At 45.9% G+C, this 17,151-nt stretch overlaps 2 long non-coding RNA genes across 2 annotated transcripts in view; one reads left to right on the forward strand and one right to left on the reverse strand.

Annotated features, from left to right (window-relative positions):
- Positions 1-4,979, reverse strand: part of LOC141074881 (uncharacterized) — a 61,276-nt gene extending 56,297 nt beyond the window's left edge. The window contains exon 1 of the long non-coding RNA XR_012227237.1: positions 4,755-4,979. This is a non-coding gene — a long non-coding RNA (uncharacterized lncRNA). The remainder of the gene's footprint in view (positions 1-4,754) is intronic.
- A 4,331-nt stretch (positions 4,980-9,310) lies between these two features.
- On the forward strand, positions 9,311-14,285 carry LOC141074883 (uncharacterized). Its single transcript, XR_012227238.1, has 2 exons — positions 9,311-9,829; positions 10,535-14,285. It is a non-coding gene; the product is annotated as an uncharacterized lncRNA (long non-coding RNA).
- The last annotated feature ends 2,866 nt before the right edge of the window (positions 14,286-17,151 follow it).

A 17,151-nucleotide genomic window follows, 5' to 3' on the forward strand; every position in this document is an offset into this window, starting at 1 on the left:
TATACTGTAGCATTATGTGGAGCTCATGATATACTGTTTCAAACATTATATGGGACCAATGATTCTGTATGGAGAAATAGATGGGCCTCGTCATGAGATGTAAGAAGTGAGGTATTTTTCATTGTACTATACCGCTATTTATCTGCCGTATCGGAGCATGATGAGTTGTGGTATGTGTTAAAGGGGCGCTCTTTCGCCCAGGGCACATGAAAACCTGGAGCCAGCCCCCCCCACAACTTTAGCCAAATAACCCCCATTTTTCAGTGCGTAACTTGTATTATGAAGTTAATTAAGGTTGACAAGCTTAAGTAAGAATTGATGCTTTTGGCATTCAAATGGGTACTGTAGGTGTGTTTCCTGTCCTCCTCTCACTGCCGACTTTTATTCCCCATTGACTTACATTGGGTTTCGTGTTTCGGGACGACCCCGACTTTTCCCTATAATCGGACGATCTTGCTCGACCCGACTTTTGGAAAAGTCGGGTTTCACGAAACGAAACGCGACCCTAAAAAACCAAAAGTCACTCAACTCTATTAAGGACATGACACACCAGTTATTGGCCAATCTCATGTGCCAGAACCTCACGTGTCCCTCTAGTAAGCCGGACTCGGACCGCGGGGCATGACGGAGTCTCGTTCGTTAACGGAATTAAGCTTGCAATGTGTGCATCTGTTCTGTAGCTGGCATGGTTGAGGTTTCCCAGGTGGAGTCGAATTTAACCGTAGGCTCCACTCCTGGTGGTGTCCTTCTGGACATTCCTTTAAGGTTCAGCTTTGCAACCATACTGCCCACGTAAAACAAACACTTTGCCTTCATGAACGCTGTTTGGAGGGTCATGACTCGTGGGAATAACGCCGCCCAATCAGTTAACCTGCTAGAGAGATCGTTCGTTGCTCCCAAGCATGACATCACACTCCCTAGGAAGAAGGTAATGCCACTGTGGCGACCGTACTCCTGGGGGCGACACAAGTGCACTGATGCCCAGCCACTGCTCGATGAATCTGCTGGTACATTGACCCAGACCACTACATTCCCCTCGCACGCTACACGGCCTGAATCTGACCCTGATGAAACTCAGGTTACCCTTCCCATATACAGTTCCATCTTACACGGTGACAAAGAGGAAGCTGCAGATGAAAGTGCAGGTTCGGCCCACCCGCCATCAGACACACCACCGTACTATCAGGGGCCCTGTGCCAGTGCCGTCGCCAACGAGTGGGCCCCCCCTGCTTGCTCAGGATCACAGCACTTGCAAAGTTGAAATACTGTGCAGTGAGATGGAAGATGGGGACGACGAGGAGTCCAGACAAGTACAGGGATTCCCTAGCGAGGAGACTTATTTCATTGTTTTCAATGTTGGGACAGCAATTTTTGGGGAGCACTATACTCTGGAGAATGATAGATGAGGCCCACCATACACTGGAACATTCCAAAGGTGGACATCAGACACTGGAGCAGCATTTACAGGGCCCATTATACACTAGAGCATTAGAAATGGGGCCCATTATGTTTGGAGCATTATTTGGGCCCATAAGACAGTGGAGCTTCACCCATGGGGACCAACATATACTGTAGCATTATGTGGAGCTCATCTTATACTGTTTCAAACATTATATGGGACCAATGATTCTGTATGGAGAAATAGATGGGCCTCGTCATGAGATGTAAAAAGTGAAGTATTTTTCATTGTACTATACCGCTATTTATCTGCCGTATCGGAGCATGATGAGTTGTGGTATGTGTTAAAGGGGCGCTCTTTCGCCCAGGCCACATGAAAACCTGGAGCCAGCCCTCCCCCCCCACAACTGTAGCCAAATAACCCCCATTTTTCAGTGCGTAACTTGTATTATGAATTTAATTAAGGTTGACAAGCTTAAGTAAGAAGAATTGATGCTTTTGGCATTCAAATGGGCACTGTAGGTGTGTTTCCTGTCCTCCTCTCACTGCTGACTTTTATTCCCCATTGACTTACATTGGGTTTCGTTTTTCGTGACGACCCCGACTTTTCCCTATAATCGGACGATCTTGCTCGACCCGACTTTTGGAAAAGTCGGGTTTCACGAAACGAAATGCGACCCTAAAAAACCAAAAGTCGCTCAACTCTAGTATTTACATTAGGTGTGGTAGCCAAACTAAAGGAATTGGTCCACAAAAATAATCAAAGTGTTGGGCTGCGTTCACATGTTGCGCTTTTTTTGCGTTTTCGTGGCGGTTTTTAACTCGCGATTTTGCCGCGAAACGCAAAAAAACAGCATCCCATGCAATCCTATGGGATTCCACAATGCTGTGCTAATGCTGTGGATTTTCCTGTGGCGGAATCGCATCGGGGAAAAATACACAGCATGCTCACTATTTTGCGGAATCGTGGCGATTCTGCCCACATAGGAATGCATTTGCGGATGGTACCCAGGGTCCGGAGGAGAGGAGATTGTCCTCCAGGCTCTGGGTACCATATCCCTGTAAAAAATAGAATAAAAATTCGGGTTATATTCACCTTCCGTCATCCCATGCAGCCTTGCCGATGCTCCCGCCAACTCCCGTTCCCAGTAATGCCTTGCGGCAAGGACCTGTGATGACATCGGGGTCTCGCGAGACCGCTACAGTATTGTGAGACCGCTACGTCATCAAAGGTCTTGCAAGGCATTACTGGGAACGGAAGCATTGCGATGATCAGGTCTGAAGGTAAGAAAAACACGATTATATTCATCATTAGATCTTTTTACTACTGATGTCGCATAGGCGGCCTCAATAGTAACAAGTTAGTCACACTCGTGTTTAACAAGTGTGACCAACCTGTCAATCAGTTCTCCAAGCGATGCTACAGATCACTTAGAAAACGCTAGCAATTCTGCAAGCTAATTACGCTTGCAAATCGCTAGTTTTTCCGTGGGAAAATCACGGGAATTTAAAATGCAGTTTTCCCGCGGAATGGAGTTCCGGAATTCCCGCGGGAGTTCCACAACGTGTGCACTTAGCCTTAATGATAAGACTAAAGGCCCCGTCACACTAAGCGACTTACCAGCGATCCCGATACCGATATCAAGGTGTCAGGATCGCTAGTAAGTCGCTATGTGATCGCTGGTGAGCTGTCACACAGACAGCTTCACCAGCGATCAGCACAGCGACACCGAGCGCCCGGCATCGCTGGCCATCCCTATAAAAAAAATAGAATCAAAATAAAAAATATTGTTATCCTCACCTTCCGACGTCCCGTTCAGCCATCCTGCCTCTCTCCACGCTCCGGTCCCAGTGATCCTTTGCGAGAATGACCGCGAGATGTCACGGTCTTGAGGGATAGCAAAGTCTCGCGGTCATTCGTGCAAAGGATCACTGGGACCGGAGCGTGGAGAGAGGCAGGATGGCTGAACGGGACATCGGAAGGTGAGAATAACTATATATTTTTTTTTTTTTTTTTTTTTTTTACACCTGATCGCTGGTCTCCCGCCTGTCACACACAGCGATGCGTGCTGGCCAGCGGGAGACCAGCGACCAAAGAAATGTCCAGAGGTTTCTTCCAGCGATCCCGGCAGGGGGGCCGCTCGCTGATCGCTGTCACACACAGCGATCTCGCTGGTGAGATCGCTGTTACGTCACAAAAGTTTTGACTCAGCAGCGACCGAGATCGCTTAGTGAGACGGGGCCTTAAGACTGACATTATTAAGTGTCCCAAACAAAAACTTCTCATCTCAATGTGACTAGAATCTCTTCCAGGGAGAAATACAGCATGGCGAATTTCTGGTAGAAGAACTTCCAGCAAGCGGTCAAACGTCAGTCAACAAAAGTAATTGAGCTTGTGCGGGCTCTGACTCAGGTCGCTGCAGAGGCTTTGATGGCACAATGGGATGACCCCACAATCTGCACCTCCTTCTCTGCTCCTCCAAGTGACAGGAAACCATGAAGATACTGGAGAGCAACAAACAACTTCTTGCACAAACCAAAAATCACCATAAATGGTCTTTTGTGCAGTCAGGTGAGCTGTAATGGGGCCTTTGTCCTGTTCTAGGCCCAAAGTGAGATGATTTTCCTTTGAAGAAGTCGCATTTAAAAACTTATGACATGCAGATGGCAAAAACAGATTTCTGGACGACATAAATGTAAAAAAAAAAAAAAAAAAAAAAAAAAAAAAAAAGATATATTGTGCATACAGATAGAATTGGAAGGGACCTCCTGGGCCATCTGGTCCAACCCCCTGCTCAAAGCAGGATTCACTAAATCATCCCAGACAGATGTCTGTCCAGCCTTTGTTTGAAGGCTTCTATTGAAGGAGAACTCACCACCTCTCATGGCCGCCTGATCCATTCATTGGTCACTCTGTCAAAAAAAAATTTCTAATATCTAATCTGTGTTTCCTCCCAGTTTCATCCCATTGCTTCTAGTCTTTTCTTGTGCAAATGAGAATAAAGATGATCCTTCTACAATGTGACAGCCCTTGAGATATTTGTAGACCGCTATTAAGGCTCCTCTCAGTCTTCTCTTTTGCATGCAAAACATTCCCAAATCCTGCAACCTTTCCTCAAAAGACAGGGTTTGTGTAATGTGCTGCTGCAGTGTAGTACATCGCAACCTCCACGAGGGGATGATGGTGAGGGAAGAGAGGTTGCACACACACAGTGTAGTAACAAAGAGCAACAGCACTGGTGTCACAGGTAATGAAAGAGTGGTCAGACTAGCCAAAGTCAGCAAATGTCAAGAGCAGAAGTACCAAGGGAGACAGCAAGTGCGTATTCAGGGATGAGCAAGAAGTCAGGACCTACCTGGATCGTGGTATCAGAAACATAAGACATTGCCTAGGTACAAGCCAGAGGGTCAAAAGCCAGTCAGAAAGCGTAGTATCAGAAATGGAAAAACCAGAAGCAGAGTCCAGAGATCAAGCCAAGTCATACACAGGTCCAGGTAATCAGAGGCAGAAGGAACACAGCTCAGAGGCACTAGCTTGGAAGCTTGCAGTCTAGCTTATGCTGGCCTACAGGCTACAGAGGACTGAAATAGCCCAGCCAGCTGCAGAACGAGGCAGAGGGGATTAACCCCCACATAACCAGTCCAAAGGGAAGACAACAGAAAATAAACTCTGGACTGGATCATGACAGTTTGCAGACCGGTCACCATTCTGGTCGCTCTTTTCTGAACTTGCTCCAGTTTGTTGATGTCTTTTAAAGTGATGACTCACTGATGTACAAAAAATAGATATAAGCATGCAATACTGATATGAAAAGCAGAAATTTGCAACAGTACAGATGCAAAAATCTTTTTTTCTTGTGATCTTGGTCACAGGAGACCAATTTTTTTTTCACAAAATAATGTAATATTGAGGTATTGCAGTATATAGTAATGAGATGACGCAGGTTGAAGTGCTCTTTGGAAACTAAAAAATAAGTATATAAACAACAATAAAAATCCCCTTACTTTTCCGCCATGAAAAATAAAAAAAAAATAAAAAAAGACAAACATTTGGTATCGCCACATTTGTAAAAGCTCCATCTACTAAAATATAAAATTAATTAACTTGACTGGTAAACAAGTTAATGGGGGAAAAAAAAATTCCAACATTGCATTTTTTGGTTACAACTCTGGTCTAAAATAAAAACAAAATTAAAAAAAGCCTACGTGAATGGACAAAAACATTGCTTGTATCAATAAAAGTGTCAGCTTGCCACGCAAAACACAAGCCTTCCATTGACAGTGAAGCAAATTGTTAGAAATCTTGGCAAATATTGACACAAAGCAAAAGAAAAATGGTTTGTTTCCAATTGTATAACATTTTTATTTCTTCAATTAAATATATATATATGAAAATAAGGGCTCATACTCACTTGCAAGAGACTCACACGAGTCTCTCGCATGAAAACCCGGTGCAACAGGCCAGATTAACCAGCCTCCCAGAATATACTCAGGGTTAAAGTGACCTAGGCCAATTTATACCCCTCTGGGCCAGAATATACCCCGGGTATATATTGGCCTAGATCAGATTATACCCCAGCTGCTGTAGATCAAACTTTTCACGCTTTTGAGAAGCATCAAAAATGGGGCCCCAGGCAGCACAAGGAAGCAGAGACAACGAATGGGTTCCCAGGCAGCACACGGGGTCCCAGGAAGCGCATAGGGTCCCAGGCAGTGCACGGGGGGAGAGACTGTCTCTGCCCCCCTGTGTGCTGATTCTGCCCCCTGTGCGCTGTCTGGGACCCCCTCTGTGATGTTTGGGTCCTCTGTGCGTTTCTTGGGGCCCCTGTGCACTGATTCTGCCCCCTGTGTGATGTCTGGGGCCCCGTGCACTTCCTGGGGCCCTCATGCTCTGCCTGGGGCTCCTGTGTGCTGCCTGGGGCCCCGTTTTTGATGGTTCTCAAAAGCATGAAAAATCTGATCTACAGCAGCTGGGGTATATTCTGACCCAGAGGGGTATAATCTGGCCTAGGCCACTTTATCCCCGGGTATATTCTGGGCAGGGGGTTAATCCGGCCTGTTACGCTGGCACTGGGACCGGGGCATGCGGCGGCATAGAAATACATGTAGCTGCACGCTCCGGTCTGAGTGCATGCGAGAGACTCGCACGAGAATCGTGCGGGTCTCTCGCAAGTGAGTATGAGCCCTTATAGACATAATGATATCTTAGGCTTCTTTCACACATCCGGCTTTGTGTCTCCGGCGCCGTGCGGCGATAAACCGTAGGGGCGGATCCAGGATGTGCCGGAGACACCAGATGCCTGCGTTGCGGTGGCACCCACATTTAAAAGAGCAGCGCGAGACTCAGTCTCCGCATGCGCTGTAAGAAAAACCAGTCCGGCGCTGTCAAAAAACATTGCAGCGAACGTTTTTTGCAGACTCCGGATGGCTACTTCTTGCCATATCCAGCAAAAACCAGATGCGCCACATACCCATCTGGCACGGTGCGGGCAACAATACAACGTGCCGGATTCAAAAAGCCGGATGTGTGAAAGTAGCCTTAGGGGCCATATGAGTACTAAGGCCGGTTTCACATTCGCGCTTTTTAAGCGCACGCACGGCCGGGGGTAGCTCCGCCCCCGAGCCGGCTCTCTGCCCGGCATGCCCGCCCCTTCCTTGTAGCGCCGCCTCCTAGCGCACAGCGGCGCCTGCGATCGGCGCACCCTATCTTTAGCATAGGGTGCGCAGATCGTGCGCAGGCCGTGCGCTAGTTGCGCTTTGACCTGCGCTGCGCACTTTTGACGGTGCGCCGTGCGCGCCAAAATCAAACTTTTCGGATTTTGGCGCGCACGGCGCACCGTCAAAAGTGCGCAGCGCAGGTCAAAGCGCAACTAGCGCACGGCCTGCGCACGATCTGCGCACCCTATGCTAAAGATAGGGTGCGCCGATCGCAGGCGCCGCTGTGTGCTAGGAGGCGGCGCTACAAGGAAGGGGCGGGCATGCCGGGCAGAGAGCCGGCTCGGGGGCGGAGCTACCCCCGGCCGTGCGTGCGCTTAAAAAGCGCGAATGTGAAACCGGCCTAACAGGGACACAATATGAAGGATTAAGGGGTATGGAAGTGGAGGTAGGAATGGATAGGGGCACTCTGACCCAGAGCCAGACCTATGGCATGCAAGGGAGTAAGGCTAGTTTCACACTAGCGTTTATTCCATGCAGCGCATGGCGCCGCTAAGCCCCACCCCCTGCCGGCTCCCTGTCCGCCCCATCCGGTCATCGCCGCCTACTTTCGCACATGGACGCATGCGATCTGCGCACCCTATCTATAGCATAGGGTGTGCAGATCGTGTGCTGGCCGTGCGCTAGTAGGATTTTAGCGTGCGCTGCGCACTTTTGAAGGTGTCTTTTACGATGTCCGGTGATATGCATTGGTTAGACAGTCGTAAAAGACGAGCGATGCCAAACTGAGCCCATCCGTCTGTCCGGACCACTGCAGATACCCACAGAGGAGGCTGGAAGACCTTTTAGGAATTATTAAATTGTTCATGTAAAAACTGGATGTCAGATGGATAAAACAATGACACGAATGATGACTTGAGGTTTTTTAGGATGAAAAATCAACAATTTGTGCCGACACTCGTCTGAGCGAGGTTCTTGGGACTTATTCCCATGTCAGTATTTGGAAACCAAACCCAGGACTGGGACTCACCGAGAAGAGGGGCGATGCCGGGCGCCTGCTCGCTGTGTGGAGACTTCTCCCGGTGTCAACACTGATGTGTGAATGACGCCGTAGTCTGTACAGACGGCTGCTAGTTCTTCTGCACTAAAAGGTCTGTGCACACGTTGTGGATTCTGCTGCAGATCCGCAGCGGATTCTCCTGCGGTGTACAGCACCATTATATTCTATGTAAAATAAAAAACGCTGTGCAAATGCTGCAGAAAAATCCGGGTTCAAATCCACAGCTTGTCAATTCTTTAGGCAGATTCCACAGCATTTTACACCTGCTCCATTATAGGAATCCGCACAAAAGCTGCAGAAAATCTGCACTAAATCCGCAGGACATTTTACCTGCGGATTCAGCAAAATCTGCTCAGAAAAATCCGCAGCAGAATCCGCAGCGTGTGCACACAGCCTTAGTCCTCAGAACAGACACAGACCCGACAGAAGGGAGAGGTCACTTTCCTTTTTCTTTAGAACCTGCGGCCAATATGGAACCAAGTAACTAAAACTGCAGCAATAACTGCGTGTGTGATTACAGCCTGAATCCGAGATACCAAGGGTAGAAACGCTGCTTTTCTCCTCAGATTTCTGCCAAAAAATGATGCAGGTGCCTCCTTTCTTTAGTGCAGATTTGATGCAGTTTTTTTTATCTTTTCTCAGTGCAGATAGAGTGGGATGTGGAAATAATGGTGCTGTATAAATAAATGAGATTCTCAGCGTCACCCGCAGACTGTAGAGGAAAAGCGCCCAGAAATGCACAGCGCAACAAACTCTACAAGTTTCCCATCATTACATTCACTGCTTGAACTGTGAAGCACAACACAATTTCTAAAAAAAAAAGAATAAATGTTGGCGGTTTCGCTACATTGGGACGTGACCTTAACGCATATTCACACGGAGTTTTCAGATTTTGAAGCAAATTCACACAGATTCCATCTGAACGAACGATGGCGAAAGAAGCGCTCCCGTCTGATCCTCACACATCTGCTCTTATTACCGCGCTCGGATTCTATCGCCAAACCCCAAAATACTCACTCTGCGGAAGGCACCACTGGGGTACAGTCACTGTCCAGCCAAGGGTGCTAATGTGGCTGGGACTTGTGGTACCTCCCATCCAGGTAAATGGGTGTGCGCAGTCCAGCGCTCCTCAGGAGTGATTAGCCCCCTGCTGTGACCTATGGGCCGGCACCACACCCTACTAATACTCCCAGCATACTCAGCTTGAGCTCTACAGGTGGTCCTGGGTGTGTTGGTGGTACAGCCGGCCTGTTCTCAGAGCCAGGATGTGCATCCCAAACGTCGCTTGGCCTTTCTTGGTTCTCTAGGGTTCTTCTAGTGGACTCTTTCTTTGTGGCTCTGGTATGATGACCCTGGCCTTGTAGCAGTAGTATGATGAAAGATGGTTGCCACTGCGGATGTGTGCTGAAGAATATGGAGTTGGGTTTCAGCATTTTGCCATGGACACTGGAACGATTTAGCTTTTTGCTATAATTTCTGTACTGGACTCTGACCAATTTGAAGACCTGTCCTGAAAATTGACTGATGGAAGAAAAGAATGCATTGCTGACTCTGAACCTCCACCTAGGACTATGCCTCCTGTGGAGGAGCCCATGTAGACCACGGGGACTCGGTTCCAGCAACATCACGAGAACACCTTCCTGTGCCTGCCCAAGACCATCACTGAGCGACATGCCAATGCGTACAAGGGTCTGGAGATGCCTCCTAGGTGACCAGGTATTTCAGTCTTATGCTGTAAAATTATTTTTCCTGCTATGTTTTTCTTGGGGGGAGGGGGGGACTGTTTGGCTTAGTGTTTGTTTTTGGTGCACAATTTAATTCCAACATGCTAAAAGATATGCATTTGTCTTCTCTTAAGGTCACGTTCACATGTTCAGTGTTCATAGCCAAAACCAGGAGTGGCTGATAAATACAGGTGATGTGCTCCTGTTACTCTTCTTGTGACTGTTCCAATCCTGATTTTGGCTACAAATGTTGAACATGTGAATGTGGCCTAATTCAGCCATTGATGCCCTTGCACCCCCTGGTTCAGAGATAAAGACCTAAGAAGGTGTCTTTGCCTGTCAGTATTTCACGCTTTGAGCCTGACGCATGAAGATGTTCAAATGTTGCAATATTTTTGTGCGAAGTTTTTGCGACTTTGTGTTCACCTTGGTTTTGACAATTTCAGCAGACAAGTTGCCATGTGGCAAAGTGTAACCAACAAACTGGTGGTGTGTTCCTCCAGGCTCTGACCGCAGTAATGTCTCCGGAGGTGCACGACTGTTGGAAGATGCGTGATATGAGACTTAATGAATGAAATGCATCTTACACCAGCACGCCCATCATTAAAGGAGTTCTCCATGACTGTGATGTCTCCTTCTCATTCCTTATGTTTGGTAGCATTATAATAAAAATGCCTATACTCTCCTCCTGTGCCAGGACCATTCCAGCGGTGTTGGCGCTCGCATTCCTGCAACGTGCTCATATGTGATGCCTGGTGCCCAATCACCACTGGCATCATCTCCTCCTTCAGACATGTATATAAACAAGACTGGGTGAGAACAGCCGCAGCCATGGCCTAATATTGACGCAGGTACAATTTTTTTTTTTTTTTTTTTGTATTTTCGATGTACATATTTAAGCATAACTGTGTGAATGAGGCCAGAGACAAACCTTTCTGTTAAATTTTTGAAATTGGCTTTCCTGCTTCGGGGTGTGACGCTCCTGGGGGTTTGTCAAGGAAAGGTTTCCAAATGGTGACTTCAAATGTCCATGGGTGCAACCTAAATCACAGGTTTGCAGTGGTTCTTGGGGTTCGCTAAAAACATGTGATGCTACTTTTAAACACTCTTCAAACCAATGGACTGGAGGAAGGGGCTGATGTGGTCAATGAGAGAACTTGAGGCAGTGCTAACTTTCACTGTAGGCTTTTATTTTTTCTTTTCCCCCTGGAGTCCAATTATAAAATCCCTCGGCAACATTTGTAAAAATCTAACTTTTAAAGTCAGCCAAGATGCTGAACCTCAGATTAGCTAAAAGGATTTTTGCTTTCCATCTTGGTCCAAACTCTGACCAGATTCCTACCTTTCCAAGATATTTGTTGCTGAGCTGACATCCTGTAATGGGAGAACTGTTTGGGTATGTAGACAGAACTGTCACTTGGTTTCAATGTCTGATCCACTCCTAATCTGGAAACCTCTCAAGTTCTTCTCTGATCCTGAATATAAGGGTCAAGAGGCCCCCATTAATAGGAGAGGTACTGTTAAATTCAGACATGGACCTGCACTGATGTAGTGCTGCTGCTAGATCATGAGGGCCCATGCTGGCATCACTGGTGATGTGCTGGCTGAATTCATTCTGAAGGTGGCACTGCTGGTAGAGATGTCACAAGGACTTCTCGGTCAGGAATGCTGATTCTTGGGTCTGTATTGCAGAATGGGGTCGCTTGCTGACCAGCAGATCACCAGGACCTGTCGCCTCCCTGCTGTGGCCTATGAGGCAGTAGCACATCCTGCCTAAACTCTCGGGTTACTGCTAGGAGTTGCCAGTAACTTCTTGTATGTATTCCTCATCTCCAGTGCTTTTCCCTCAGTTACTTTATAATTTTTATCTTGACCAGCTGATTTTTCACTGCTTCTGTAAACCCTCCTGACTTTGACTTTTTCCTGTCTGGCTTGGTTTTGGACTGACCTCCTGATATTTGAACCTGGCTATTGCTTGTCTGATTCTACCTTCTATTCCTGACCTTGGTGGTCCTGAAGATAGATCTGGCTTAGTTGACTTTCTTGCCATAAACTACTCTGAATGCTACCCAGTTGGCCTCTTTGTGATTAAAGGGTCCTGTGTAGAAGCCACGGGTGGAGGCAGAGACCTGCTTAATGGAGTGGCTGCAAGAAAGCCTCTCTAATGTAACCAATTTGAACTATTGGCCTTGGACAAACTAATTGTATGGATTTGTCTGTCAATTTTACTCTTGCACATGCCGATGATGCCGACCACCCAATGATTGATTAGACCCTCCATATGATGGATATAATGTGTGGAGCGGTTACACAGCTGGTATGAGTATGTATTGGTGTGCACTCAAGGTCACTGTAGAAGCAAGGTGCTGGTAGAACAGACTGTGGTGGTCCCTGAAATAGCAAAAATTCACCGCACACTCTAATGGAATAATCTGCAACCATAAGTGGAATTTTATTTTAGATAAGTACCAAGTTGCAAAAAATGGGTCCAAAACCCAGTAAAATAGAAACACCCGACATTTCCACCCTCCCTGGTCTTAATCATGGGGTTTACTAAAAGACCAAGTTGAAGTGAATAAAAATCATGTACGTATATACAGGAAAAACACTAAGAACATACAGAAAAAATCAATAGAACAATAATAAAAAAACTCTCAAGGTGCAGATGGCACAAATAGAGTGGCAACCAGCCGGTATGTGCATGCAATGGGGATTAGCGCCCCCCAGTGACAGTATTGCTGGCTACACATGGGCTGTCTTTGGCCTGCTTCAGTAACCGCTATTTTCCTGTGAAGCTCTGCCTATGGTTGAGCATCATGGAGGTGACTAAAATACTGCGCATTGTGGTTTGTGGCATTGCAGTCCTTCACGTGATGGCTGTCTCAACTACTAGAATTTTAAACTCATTTCAAAACCTTCAGTTTACTAATTCCTTATGGGTAATTTTTTTTTTAATTTTTTCCTCTTAAAGCCATCTGTCTAACATTCATGTGTGAAAAGTATGCAAGTAAAGAATTCTTGGTTTTATTTACCATCACTATAAGATAAATGACCGAGTCCACTTTCCTGTATTTTCTGTTTCTTCTCTCCAAAACCATAACTGGCACCTCCCAAAAAAACAAAACCCTCAAATAACGTCATGTTCCCATTGACATAGCTATGGCTGGAAAGGGTGGGACAAAACAAATTGCTAACCTAAAGGTGTTGGGTCAGGCCTGTATTGACCCATCTGCCCCACCAGACAGCCCTCCGGGAGGTGCACTCAGCGACGTAATGCACCGCTTGCCTGAGACTTATGGCCTCTGGCTCTTTATTTTCTTAGTCTGTCTATGGGTGTGCTTGCACAAACACAACACTCAGTACGCTGCAGCGGCGGTCACACTTGTTGTGTGCACAGTGAGAGCTGTGGGCGGTTCGGATACTAATAGTGACTATTAATTACTCCCCAAGCTGTGGTCATATGCTGGTAAACTGATCTCTGGTGGGTAGCTCCTATGTTTAAAAAAAAAAAAAAAAAAAAAAAAAAAGCTTTGGTTTGAAAGGCTGGAAAAAAAAAATTGGAACGATTCCTCAATAACCTTGACCGTCTTGAGATACTTGCTGTAAGGCACGTGGGGTGATGGCTTTCCAATCTCAATAGACTGGTTGCAGTAGGTTTATGGGAAACTGAACTTTTTTTTTTTAAAAGGACATTTCTTTCCTTTAAGATAATTTATCACGTTTAAGAAGGTAATTCTGTCTCTACCCAGGTCATTACAAATAACTCAGGAAGTCCTGTCACCCAACAATAGGATGAGGCTGTGGTCAATGTATCTTCCCACCAGCCCAGGAGCAAATGATGTAAGTGGGAGCTCAAGGGCTCCATATTGCAGTGCCCCTGAGCTGGTGGTACTACCTGCCTTTAAAAGATGGAAAAGTTGTGGCAAAGTACAAACTTGAGGAGTTTGCTCAAATTGTGTTGTGGGGTACAAGATGAATTATTCCACAACCAATAGGTCAAAATTGTGGTGAATACTGCTGTAAAGGACTTGGTATCTGTACATGCCAAAATCGTGCCTGTACCTGAGATGCTTCCAGTCTGGTGAGATCAGTAGAGTCCCTCTGATAAAAGGGCAATGCTGTAACAAATGATCTTAAGGGCTGATCAAGGTAAATACTTGCATCTTGGCATAGAGCATCAATTCATTATTTCCCAAAAAATGACCACATAACTAAGAATAAGGGGACTTCCAAAATCCTACAATAATCCAAACAGGAGGGATGTATGAAAACTGGATAAAATTAAGAATATTTTATTGTGTATGAATAAAACTAGTACACAGTATATTGTCAAAGTGAAAGGTTTAAAGGCACACAAAGCAGAGTAACAACTGAGCAGAATTTTTTTTCATAAACTATGATTTTGTAGACTCGCTTAGCCCACTGTTGTGGGCTCATCTGTTCATTCACCTTTTGTGTCTGAGGATCTCCCTCTTCTGGTGCAGGAAGGTAGTGAGGCTGATTTGGATGAAAGAAACCAAACACCTGATCAGGTGGAGTGTGACTGGGTAACGCAAACTACAGACTGGATATAAGGCAGCCGACGCCCTTCTGAGTTGCTGGTGATTTCTCTGCTGGATTCTTGGAGACTAGTCTGATTCCTGCTTCCCAAAGATAAGTTCAATAGCAGAGCAAAAACTTATTAGTTTTGGTTTTGTTTACGTTGTTTTTTGAGTTCAGCCATCCCTGGCTGGGGGTGTGCTGGATTCTTTTTCCTTGATCAGTTTTCTTTTGCTTTGCTTCCAGAATATTCTGAGTGCTGATATAGGGTTTGAAGTCTAATGACTTCAGGGTCCTTTTTGATTATCAGTTGTGTTGGTAATATTTTAGCAGGGTTTTCTTGGATTGCAGACAGCAGCTTTTCTGTCCTGTCCTTTTTAGTTAGCTTGGGCCCCATTGTTTGCTCAACCTATCTTTCTATCTGGGTTAGTGTTTTCATCTTGTTTCACCATCATTATGTTGGGGTCTGCTCTGGGGCAGTCAGTTTTTCCCTTTTCTCTCTTTAGGCTTATTTAGATCTCCGGCTGTGACAAGGTGTCTAGGATCACCGTAGGAACACTCCACGGCTACTGCTAGTTGTGTGATAGGATCAGTGGTCTGCAATCCGCTAGTTTCCAACCTCTCTGTTTTTTCCTCCTTGGTGACTCAAACAAAACAAGCTCAGCCCAGAAAATCAAACAGCCCACCTGTCATGATCAAGGATGGGATTTTGCTTTGGCCCATCCTGGTCAGACTATGGGTTAATTGTGCTGCCTCTCTGGCAGAAGGAGGCTATTTAATGGTCACTGGACCTAGGTCCGGTATCAGTTATACTCCTGCCCTCAGCTGAGTTAAGTGACCTCTTGTATACGTGTGCCTGATAACTTGTTGCTTGTTTGGTTGTGATCCGGTTCTGTCCCTGTTACGAGTTCTGCCTGACTCTCTTGTACCGCACTGTCCACTCGTGTATGACCCTCTGCTTGTGACTCGACTGCTCTCTGCTCGTCCCTTTGGTATGGCACCACCCTCTTGTGTATAACCTTTGACTTCGTCTGACCTCCCATCTGCTTGTCTCTCCTGTACCTTGTTCGCCTGTATTGTGTATGAGCTCTGGTTTGCCTGACTCTGAGTGTTCCATTTCAGTAAGCAGGATGCTAAGCCCCGTCCCCTTGTGGTCGCATGACCATAGGTCCCGTGCCTGCTTGCTAATACTTCAACGTTCAGGTCCTGTGCATTTGTACTTTCCAGCTGTTACTGTTCCCGGGACCCCTACAGCACTGGTGAGTCCCTGCTCAGCGGAGGCTGCATGCCGGCGCTGTCGGGAACCTGATACCACCATAATCAAATAGTGATGGCCATGTTCATCAAGTACAAAGGCTAAAGCACATGTGTAGAGGGTGAAATGAATGACATTATTGTAGAAAAGTATACATATTTGACACCCCAAACTTTTTAATTTTTATAAAGAAAATGCTAGCTAAAGAGCATGGTATTGCCCGTGCATAGTAACTGGTTAGTTATAACCTTATTATATTGCACATGTATTTAACATCATATATTCAGCACTAGAGATCTGCAACACAAATTAACTAAATGATTACCCAAATATTGATAGTACTCTATTTTCAACTCCTTAAAGAGCCTTTTGATAAACGTTTTTGGTTTTTCCTTTCTGTGCAAAGATGAACAGAGCTTTGGCAGTTCCAACTCTTGAACAGGCCATGTAAAGTTGACCATGAGGAAAGCATGGACATTGCAAATTAATCCCTACTACTTTCAAGGACTGTCCCTGAGCCTTATTAATGGACATTGCAAATACCAGTCTAAGTGGAAACTGGAGGTGTTTACAATCAAAAGGCAAATCAGATGGAATTCTTGGAATGAAAATGTCCTCTCCTTGGCACATCCTGTTGCTGAGCCATGCATCTAATCCTCTCCTGTGATACTGACTGCTGAGCCATGTATCTAATCCATCGTGTGATGCTGACTGCTGAGCTGTGTATCTAATCCTTTCCTGTGTAATACTGGGCTCCCCCTGCAGTCTGTGCCAGAGGGTGGTCTGTGTCAGCACAGCAATAAATTGTTATCATCCTTCTGTGAAGCTGGAAATAACACCATAGAAATGATAAGAATAATAGGCCTCAGTTACCACAACTGTCTACAAGGAAAACTGTCGCTCAGGGCAGCCAATCACAGCTTTGCTTATTTTAAATAGCTCTGGTGAAATGAAAGATGCTTAGTGATTGGTTGCTATGTGGAGTGGGTGTGGCCGAGACACACTTGCACATAGATGTTAATATTCTAATTTTGTCAAATATTCCTGAAAGATTATTGTTGAGGAGGAGCCAAATGAAGCTAGCAAAACTGCTCAAATATAAAAATCACAGTGGATTAGGCACCACACATGGTGGGTAATGAGGCACTAAAAAACACAATGGAGATGTGTACTTATGTGTTTCAGCACAAGGCTGGGAATGAATGTGAGCTATGAGAAGCTATTAATGGGTTGCACATGAGGACAAAGTGAAAAGTACTAGTGTGTGACTGCTATACCTGGGATATGATGCTGCTCAGATCATAGAATCATAGAATCGTAGAGTTGGAAGGGACCTCCTGGGCCATCTGGTCCAACCCCTTGCTCAAAGCAGGATTCGCTAAATCATCCCAGTCAGATGTCTGTCCAGCCTCTGTTTGAAGACTTCCATTGAAGGAGAACTCACCACTTCTCGTGGCAGCCTGTTCCACTCATTGATCACTCTAACTGTCAAAAAGTTTTTTCTAATATCTAATCTGTGT

Source organism: Dendrobates tinctorius, unplaced genomic scaffold, assembly GCF_039654945.1.
Source record: "Dendrobates tinctorius isolate UK_male_01 unplaced genomic scaffold, ASM3965494v1 ptg000342l, whole genome shotgun sequence".
In the NCBI taxonomy this organism is placed as follows: domain Eukaryota; kingdom Metazoa; phylum Chordata; class Amphibia; order Anura; family Dendrobatidae; genus Dendrobates; species Dendrobates tinctorius.